Below are 9,782 nucleotides of genomic sequence, written 5' to 3'. Positions count from 1 at the left end.
ATATTTCTGATTAAAATGATACCAAACACGATATAATTTGGATTATATTTACTTATTTACTCATTACTTATTATCATTTATTAAGTAAGCAAATATACTCCAAATTATGTCGTGTTTGGTATCATTTTAATCAGAAAAATGTGACAAATATGTTGGTAAAAATTTCATTCGTTACAAATCGAAAATAAGAAAGTTTGATTTTTGAGTTAAAGGTCTCAGCATACTCGTTTGTCCTCAACTACTTTAATATAGAAAACGTTCAAGAAAAAATATTAAAGATTTTCAGAGATAAAATTATGCATTGCAGCTACAAACTTACTGAAAAGTGGGCGGGAAGCAATCCGACAAAAGAACGATTTTTAACGCATAGTGTCGCATGATTAAAAAAAGAAATAAAATTTGAAGAATTACAAAACGGTATGGAAGAAAATCAGGGTTGACCTTCAAATTCTTTATGTGGTCGTAAGGAACATTCTTTTAACTCCTTAACATAGAAAAATTCTGGTTAAGATGTGAGAGAAATAGATATATTACTAAGAAAAATTAATTGTAATCCTAATTTTCGTTTTAATTCGTAAGACTGAAGATTACTAAACGTAATTAATCTGTAACAGACTAGCTTTTGTTACTTGATTCAGTACGAAAACAGAAAATGGCCGACGCTTAGATGCATAGTCAGAAAAGAAATCATAGGTTCAGGGGTTAACGACAGCAGCAATAAGACCAAAAAGAAAACAATACAAAAGTAAATAGAAAATTAATTATATCACCGTGTATATGAAAGCGTCACGCCTGGAACAGTAGACGGAGAGCGTAGCAGAGGGTAAGACGGAGAAAAATGTCGGTGGTTAAGTGGGGGTTCGGACGTTCTAGCAGTGCCTCAAGTCCGTCCCATGCGCGAAGTGAGGTTACTCGGAGTTGAACGGAATGTAGTCTGAAACGATTTTCCGAGTATTACGTAATAACGCGTGTTTTTCTTTTAATTAAAATTCGTGTAAGTGCATCGTACTCGCAATGCGTATCCACTGTTACGTACACAGCCTAACAGAAACGGCGGGAATTAGTCTATTGCGCACCCCTTGGATAGCGAAAGGGATAGTGCACGAAACGAGCGCATTCCGTCCCCACGGAATCTAGCCTTCTCACCACCAAAAATTACAGTTCTTCTGTGTATATCAGGAGCTAACTTTTGACGCTCTAAGGTTCTGTCACTAATTAGGATCGTAAGGATCGTCACTCTGCTAATGAGAACTCTGATCGAGTCCAGTAGCTTATCAGAACGTTACTCTGTTAGGCTAGTTATACTGGATGCGTATTCAGACGAACGAAGTGGGTGGTTATTCTGGATTGCTTCGCGTCAGCGTTTGAACTAAGCTTACGGTTACACCGGATGCGTATCTGACGACTGGTTAGTGGTCCGTATTCGGACTGAAGAAGGAGCTGGTTAACTGGATGCGTATTTGGACGATCAGTTCTGTGACAGATACTGTATGAAAAGGATATGGATTTAACTATTCCTATTCTATCCTAGACAATTCTTTATTAAATATCTTATTAATAATTAATATGTAGATTGCTGTAATGATTAATATGTAGGCAAAAATATCAACTTATGTGTATTCACATAGTTGCTTCACGTGTTTTCACGTGGTATAACTCCGCCCTGATAAGGCGGTGGACTACCGATTTATAAGGTAGTTACGTCTCGTCCATGTGGTAATGACGAGGGCTCTGTCCCCTGCGGGACTGGCGTTCTCATGAAGTGGAGAGTGCAACATGGCAAGGTCCATTCCAATAGTTGGACCGAATTTATCCACCATGTTAAAGTTGGCGTTAGTATGTATCGCCCAACCTCCTGGAGAGTTACCATTTTCCAGGGTATAACACAATCCGTGAGCAGTAGGTGTTCTCTCGCGTTTTAGGCCAAATAAATCCACAATGTTACACTGTGAGCTGCCCAATGCAACGCTGCTCTTAACAGGACCGTTAATCGTGGTAATCCGCATCCGATTATGATCAGCAGCCGTTGATCCAGCGGTCAAGGCGGAAGTCCAGCCAATATCCGCGGAGTTGGTACCATGCGTTGGTCTTCCAATACGCATCTTGTACCGGGTTGAAAGCTTCTGCAGATGTCTAGATACTCTTGCAACCATTTCAGGACACCACCTCAAACGTCCAGACATGTCATCACTGTCAGGGAATTCAACCTCCGAAATGGCCTGTAGGCCCTCCGGATTGAGGCGTTCTACACGTGGTCGGAACCCCAGCAAATTTTGATTGGGAACGGTCCCGACGGGAAAAGCTCCATCGGGTAATGGGTTCCAGTCCGTGTACTTCTTCTCCTCATTCTGCCATCTAGTCTCCTCGACTAAGCGGGATGTTACGAAAGGTGACACATAACACTCATACTTGTTATGGTCCGTACTCGAAATACGACCAAAGCTGCCGGATGGTACTCTTGCAGCGGCAGAACGGGCTCCATCAGCGACAATCGCTGGAATAGGACCCTGTGGTATTCCAATATCAGGTATATTTACACGAACGGTATCACCCTGAGGCGTAGTGGTATTAGCTACGGAGGTGTAGTATTCATGTAGTGGCGCCGGTATTGTCATATCCTCGGGGATCAAGTTGATGGGGGATTCCTCATCAGCATATCGATCCTCGGCATTAACTGTGCGAACTTGATCGATGAACACAGCATTCAATATACCGGTATAAACGTGCTGAAAAGCACAAAAGGGTACCTCTCGACGTAGACGGGGGTTTTCCGCCTCTAGATCAGGAAAGGAAACGTGTTCTGGGAGTACAAGCGCCGTACTGGTTGAGTTCCAGTATATGGGCCTTCTTGCCAAAGCGGCTCGTCTCGCAGCTCCTCTTTGCGTGCTTTTACGACCTTAGGTGTTACTTCAGCCGGGTCGGCAATCACGGGTGGTTTTACAGGTGGTTTTCCTCCCTTCCTAAATCCCTGTGATCTTTTTGTTGGTTTGGCCTTTCCGGCAGGTCGTGGTAATGGTTCTTCCGGTTCATCAGCCCACTTCTCCGTTGCAGGTGCCTCCATATATTTACGCCTGTTGAATTCATACATGCGTCTTGCGTTCCTATTCATCACTGGTTTTCCAGCGGTGGGGGGTTCAGCCTTCTGGCCTTGCATATTTTCGCAAATGTTACAACTTAAAATTGCCTAATTAAAAATGACTGCCTTAACACTCTTTTATATGTATATTTCCAGTACCCCTGGCAATTTTCTAAACTGCAAATTTCATATTCGTATTTATATGCACTCGCACATATTTATCATATTTATCCTCGAAGATTTTACGTGCTTCAATTATTTTTAAGACCAACATCTATGTCTAGAATCATCCAAATCTTTCACATACATACGTAGATTTTTTCTTACATTACGAACAACTTTAAATAAAAAGTTCGTTCGAAAGATTTGAATTAGAGGTGTGACTATCGATATCGTTGTTATAATATTGTTAAAATATCGTTAAGGCGAATTGAGGCAAAAGTGGTTGAGGCCCGAGTTTGATGCAGCACTCAAAACGGCACGTTTTTCACGAGCAGAAACCTCAGGAAGTCGTCCACTGCTCTTCTTTGTACCATAATTGTTCACATCTTTCAATAAGTTGTGAATAACTTTCCAGTTTCTCTTCACGGACTTTGCAATTTTTGAAATTGATCAATTTTGTTTTCTTAACTCCAAAACAGTTCGGATAATTATTGGGAACAGGGTCCTCAGTACCGATTTCAATGACCTTGAAATATGTTATCAAGGTCAACATTTTAAACAATTTTTCTGTATAGATGTTACCGCCGGACTCCTTTAGTTTTCGAGATATTAGTAAAAATATATGGTAACTGTGCAGTTTAGTGCCTCTTCCCAACTTTGCCTATTTCATTCCAGTTTTTTTTTTATCCTTGAAATATGTTGGCAAGGACGTTATTTTGTTTCTATAAACAACAGTACGGTGGCTGCCAACCAATATATATACAACCAATCGATATACGTAATTGATTATACAGGGTGGTCCAATAAGGATTAGCATTTGAATATCTCCGTTGTTTTTGGAGATATGAAAAAATTTTATTAACAGAACTTATTCAGTATAGAGGGGGCTATAATAAGGCAGTAATAATTTTTCTGCAGCTGGAGGAGTTTCAGAGATTTCAAGGTCACCTCCACGTTTTTAAATAAAATTGTATATTTTTTCATGCATCCGTTGATGCAGTTCGACATTTTCCATAAAAAATTATTAACCTATATATGCCGAAAAATGATTAGTTTAGGATCGATGGATTAGGTTAGGTTATATTACATAAATATCCCAGTCGCCGCGCCTCCAGGCGGTCGGCCACTCAAGTAGGAAAATGTTGAGTTTTAAACCTGCCCAAACTTAAAGCACTAGGTGAATGTGCAAAGTATTTTGCTTTATTTGTTTGTTTGACGCGTTCGTTAATGATCACTGTTGCTTAATAGCCACGTTGTGATGGTCAAATGAACCCGTGAAAGGTCAGCTAATAATGAACGTTGATTGTCACTCACTTAGGTCGGCTTGGTGCACCGAGATATCTGCTACACCTCTAGCCGGTGTCGGGTGTCTATCGGGCCAAGAAGGGTAAGGAAGACCGGAAATTTGTTTTTGCGCTTAAGACGCCGAGAAATTAATTCTCGGTGCCAAGGTTAGGAACATTAAGAGCAAAACTCCTTATACACGTAGGACTCAGAGGCAGGACCTGGTCGGGCGTCCTAGGCCTAAGAAGCGTGAAGTGGAGTCCGCACGTGAAGTTTGCCAAACTATGTCTTCTTGTTTGGCGTAGTTGGATAAATAGATGAGCTGAATAGAGGTATAGGCGCCAAGCCTCGATAATCTGGATGCCCCGAAAAGGGCGACTCACACTAGTCACATACCGATGACCAGATTAATCGGTAATTGCTTAAATTTAGTTTTCTTTATTTCACGCTGTTCTGCAATAAGAATGCTAAATCCTAAGAGAGTAAGCAAATAAAGCCAAACGTAACTCAAACATAACGTAAATATGTACTAAACTGTAAACTTACAGAATATGATACCCAACATTAAAAGTATTTATTGGATTATGGGTTTAGGAATTATGAAATAATGAAATATTTCTTATTTTAAACTATATTCTTTATTACGCACAAGGAAGGTCCGCTATTCGAAGTTGCTAGGAAGAGCACTATACTCGGACTGAAAACGTTCCAACGCAACGCCCGAAAATAGCCTGCGACACCGCTTGAGACCGAAGGGCCTTTTTGTCGAGTATCATAAACACTTGGGTCTAAAACTAAACAGATGTAGTAAAAGAGAAAACCGATTTCTTGGAACGCACGCAAAAGAAACACATACTTCTTAGGAAGGTTTTAGATTTAATTTTTGTTATATTTATCTATACGTCGTTCAAAATGAGAGTAACCTCGCTCTCGGACCGATTCTCGTCCGTTCTGCGCATAGACAGAGAGCGTAGCAGAGAGTAAGACGGAGAAAAGTGGGGGTTTGGACGTTCTAGTGGTTCTAGCCCTGCCTTAGGCACGCCCCATGCGCGAAGCGAGGTTACTCTAATTTTGAACAGAGTATAGCTATATAAATCTAACAGTATTTTTGTGTATATCTTAAAAACTAAAGATGTCCGGCGGTAACATATGTACGGAAAACTTGTTTAAAATGTTGACCTTGACAACACCTTTGAAGGTAATTGAAATCGGTGCTGAGGACCCTATTCCCAATAATTATATACTTCAACTACTTCACAACTTCGGTTTATAAACACAAGGAAAAATAGCGAGGCTTCAGTTTGTAGTTACATATTATATACATTACTACATGGTAATGTTTATATACCCATGTTTATATAACATACATGTGTTATCTTTTTATCAAGGAGTGTAGTATAGCAGTAGGCTTAGTCGGAACACTGACACGAAACAAGATCGGGTCGAAGTCCCCTTCGAGCAATTCATATTTATATTTTACGTAAGTATCGACTAAACAATACTGTCTAACAATAAGACTCCCTCTCGGACTCGTCATGTAAAGTCGAGAATTGACCAAATTCAATTATAATCAGCCTAAATCCCTCTTTGTGTATACATTGGCAAAATCTCTGCATATGTTTTCATTGGCCACATCTTGGATGTTCATAACACCTGAGACTGCTTAGAATTGCATTCTTCTCCTCTCTACCCAAGCAGGTGTGATGTTTACATCTTTTGTTAAACATACGACGTATGTGAAAATGGCTCCTGCGGCTACACACCGTGCGTTGTTCTTTGTCTGCCAGGCTCGCCCCTCGTAATATCCTAAGATCGTGCTAATATTTTGTGTAACCCACCAATTGGGGATCCCTCCAACCAGAGTAACATCAAATCCATCTAAGGCAACATGGTCAATTTGTGTGTTAGCTAGGCCTATCCACAAGTTCCGAGACTCCTCATTCTCGAAGATGTTGTTTGACAACGCGTACGCCCGATACTGGTAACATATTAAGGTATGATCAGATATGGATTCCGGAAGTTAATATATTTGGCATAAACGGGTTGGCATCATCTCGAGCCACCCTTTCCGCTGCAGCCATACGGCATTTGGCAATCGCTTCGAGAATCCACGAACTTAAATCGGCTTGCGGAGGTGAGTGAAGCCGTAGGACACGGATGAGCTTGTTCCTAGTCGAGTCGCGGTCATTGACGGATGACTTATGTGCAACTGAATAAGTTGCAACAAGTTCTCTATACACCCTGGCCTGTACGTGGTCCTGATCATGGATATCTTCCTGTATTGCCCAGCGAAGTACTAAACATTAGCAATTGTGGGTCGTGCCGCTTATGTTGTAAAGGGGTTAGCGTCAGGTAGGCGTTCGGTGGGTAAGATATCTTCTACGACTATAGGCAGTAAGGGAAACATATCTTTTCGTGATACTAGCACCATTCTCTCCATTACAGGGCCAGCAGTTTAGCGAGTTTGTTTTAATTTTCGTGATAGTGTAATGGTTACAGAGACCACCGTTGGTAACAGTGAAAGTGAAATCGTGCTATTCGAATTATTTGGAATGTCGAATAAATCAAATTAGAAACTACAATTAAGTTCAAGCAATTAGAGAAACGCAATTAATTGCAGCTCATAATGTTCTTTAACAATGGTGTACATTAATACATACACCATACATCGTACCATACGTGTCCGTAGTTACACGCTTTTACGCAACATAAAAACCCACGGATCAAATTCAACAAGTCTTAGTGGCGCGTTATAGCTTCATGAGGCCCCGGGCAAATTTGAGTTTGGGGGCCCCATGTACAGTGAATGAGATTATAAAAGATTGGTTTGGGGGTCCCTCGTTAGTGGAGGCCCCGGGCAATTGCCCCTTTTGCCCGTAGAATAACGCGCCACTGTCAAGTCTTGTTTAACGTCATTAAATAATTGAATGTAACCAATAACGAACGTCTAATGTATTGTACCGTGTTGGAAATGTTAAGACCGTTTTGTACTTGTTAATAGTAATACAGTAAAGACTATAAGAGTTCGGTGGGATCTACGCATTAACTGTTCATGGTCTATCCCCACCACGAGGGGGGACCACCCTTGAACCAGGCAAGCGACTAATATGACACGGCCGCGGCATCTCCTTATCGCATTCGGTGGCGGCATATCGGTGAGACAATACAAACAAACCTACGAAAGTTTGTTATTTTCAATTTTTCGTTAATAAAAATTTTTATTAACAACACGATATTGTTACCAAACTTGGTTGTGTTGATTGGGCTTGCGAATCTTCCTTTGCCTGCTACCTTTTTCTACGTTCATTTCGCTGCTGGCAAAATGTTTACGTCTGAAGAATGAAGGACCTCTCCGTAAAGAGTTTCACAGCCGTGCCGAATACGAACAGTTATCCAGTACTAGAACTGAATCAATCCGGTTATTCTCTAATGGAACAGTATTCTACACGTTAACTGTTCGTAAGCAGCATTGCCTTTGATCAATTAACGAGAGTAAGAAACGATTTTCGACCTCTGACAAGTTTAAAGGATACATAAGAATACACGTAGGAGTTTTACGCTAAAGTTCACACTACTCTTCACAAGTAGTTCGCAACCGTGGATCCCTATTTCTTCAGACATAAAGTAGAGATACAGCCACTCAAAAAAATCAAATTAACACCACAATGTAAAAAGTGCCAAGCTTATGGGCACACAAAACATATACAGGATGGTCTAATAAGAATAACACTTGAATATCTCTGTTATTTTTGGAGATATGAAAAAATTTGTTAACAAAGGTTGTTCAGTATAGAGGGGACTACGACGATGCAGTAATAATTTTTCTGCAGCTGGAGGAGTTTCAGAGATTTCAAGGTCACCTCCACGTTTTTAAATAAAATTGTATATTTTTTCATGCATCCGTTGATGCAGTTCGACATTTTCCATAAAAAATTATTAACCTATATATGCCGAAAAATGATTAGTTTAGGATCGATGGATTAGGTTAGGTTATATTACATAAATATCCCAGTCGCCGCGCCTCCAGGCGGTCGGCCACTCAAGTAGGAAAATGTTGAGTTTTAAACCTGCCCAAACTTAAAGCACTAGGTGAATGTGCAAAGTATTTTGCTTTATTTGTTTGTTTGACGCGTTCGTTAATGATCACTGTTGCTTAATAGCCACGTTGTGATGGTCAAATGAACCCGTGAAAGGTCAGCTAATAATGAACGTTGATTGTCACTCACTTAGGTCGGCTTGGTGCACCGAGATATCTGCTACACCTCTAGCCGGTGTCGGGTGTCTATCGGGCCAAGAAGGGTAAGGAAGACCGGAAATTTGTTTTTGCGCTTAAGACGCCGAGAAATTAATTCTCGGTGCCAAGGTTAGGAACATTAAGAGCAAAACTCCTTATACACGTAGGACTCAGAGGCAGGACCTGGTCGGGCGTCCTAGGCCTAAGAAGCGTGAAGTGGAGTCCGCACGTGAAGTTTGCCAAACTATGTCTTCTTGTTTGGCGTAGTTGGATAAATAGATGAGCTGAATAGAGGTATAGGCGCCAAGCCTCGATAATCTGGATGCCCCGAAAAGGGCGACTCACACTAGTCACATACCGATGACCAGATTAATCGGTAATTGCTTAAATTTAGTTTTCTTTATTTCACGCTGTTCTGCAATAAGAATGCTAAATCCTAAGAGAGTAAGCAAATAAAGCCAAACGTAACTCAAACATAACGTAAATATGTACTAAACTGTAAACTTACAGAATATGATACCCAACATTAAAAGTATTTATTGGATTATGGGTTTAGGAATTATGAAATAATGAAATATTTCTTATTTTAAACTATATTCTTTATTACGCACAAGGAAGGTCCGCTATTCGAAGTTGCTAGGAAGAGCACTATACTCGGACTGAAAACGTTCCAACGCAACGCCCGAAAATAGCCTGCGACACCGCTTGAGACCGAAGGGCCTTTTTGTCGAGTATCATAAACACTTGGGTCTAAAACTAAACAGATGTAGTAAAAGAGAAAACCGATTTCTTGGAACGCACGCAAAAGAAACACATACTTCTTAGGAAGGTTTTAGATTTAATTTTTGTTATATTTATCTATACGTCGTTCAAAATGAGAGTAACCTCGCTCTCGGACCGATTCTCGTCCGTTCTGCGCATAGACAGAGAGCGTAGCAGAGAGTAAGACGGAGAAAAGTGGGGGTTTGGACGTTCTAGTGGTTCTAGCCCTGCCTTAGGCACGCCCCATGCGCGAAGCGAGGTTAC

Source organism: Habropoda laboriosa, unplaced genomic scaffold (assembly GCF_001263275.1).
Source record: "Habropoda laboriosa isolate 0110345459 unplaced genomic scaffold, ASM126327v1 scaffold207, whole genome shotgun sequence".
NCBI classification, from domain to species: Eukaryota; Metazoa; Arthropoda; class Insecta; order Hymenoptera; family Apidae; genus Habropoda; species Habropoda laboriosa.
The sequence above is the reverse complement of the archived record's forward strand: the minus strand, read 5'-3'. Positions refer to the sequence as shown.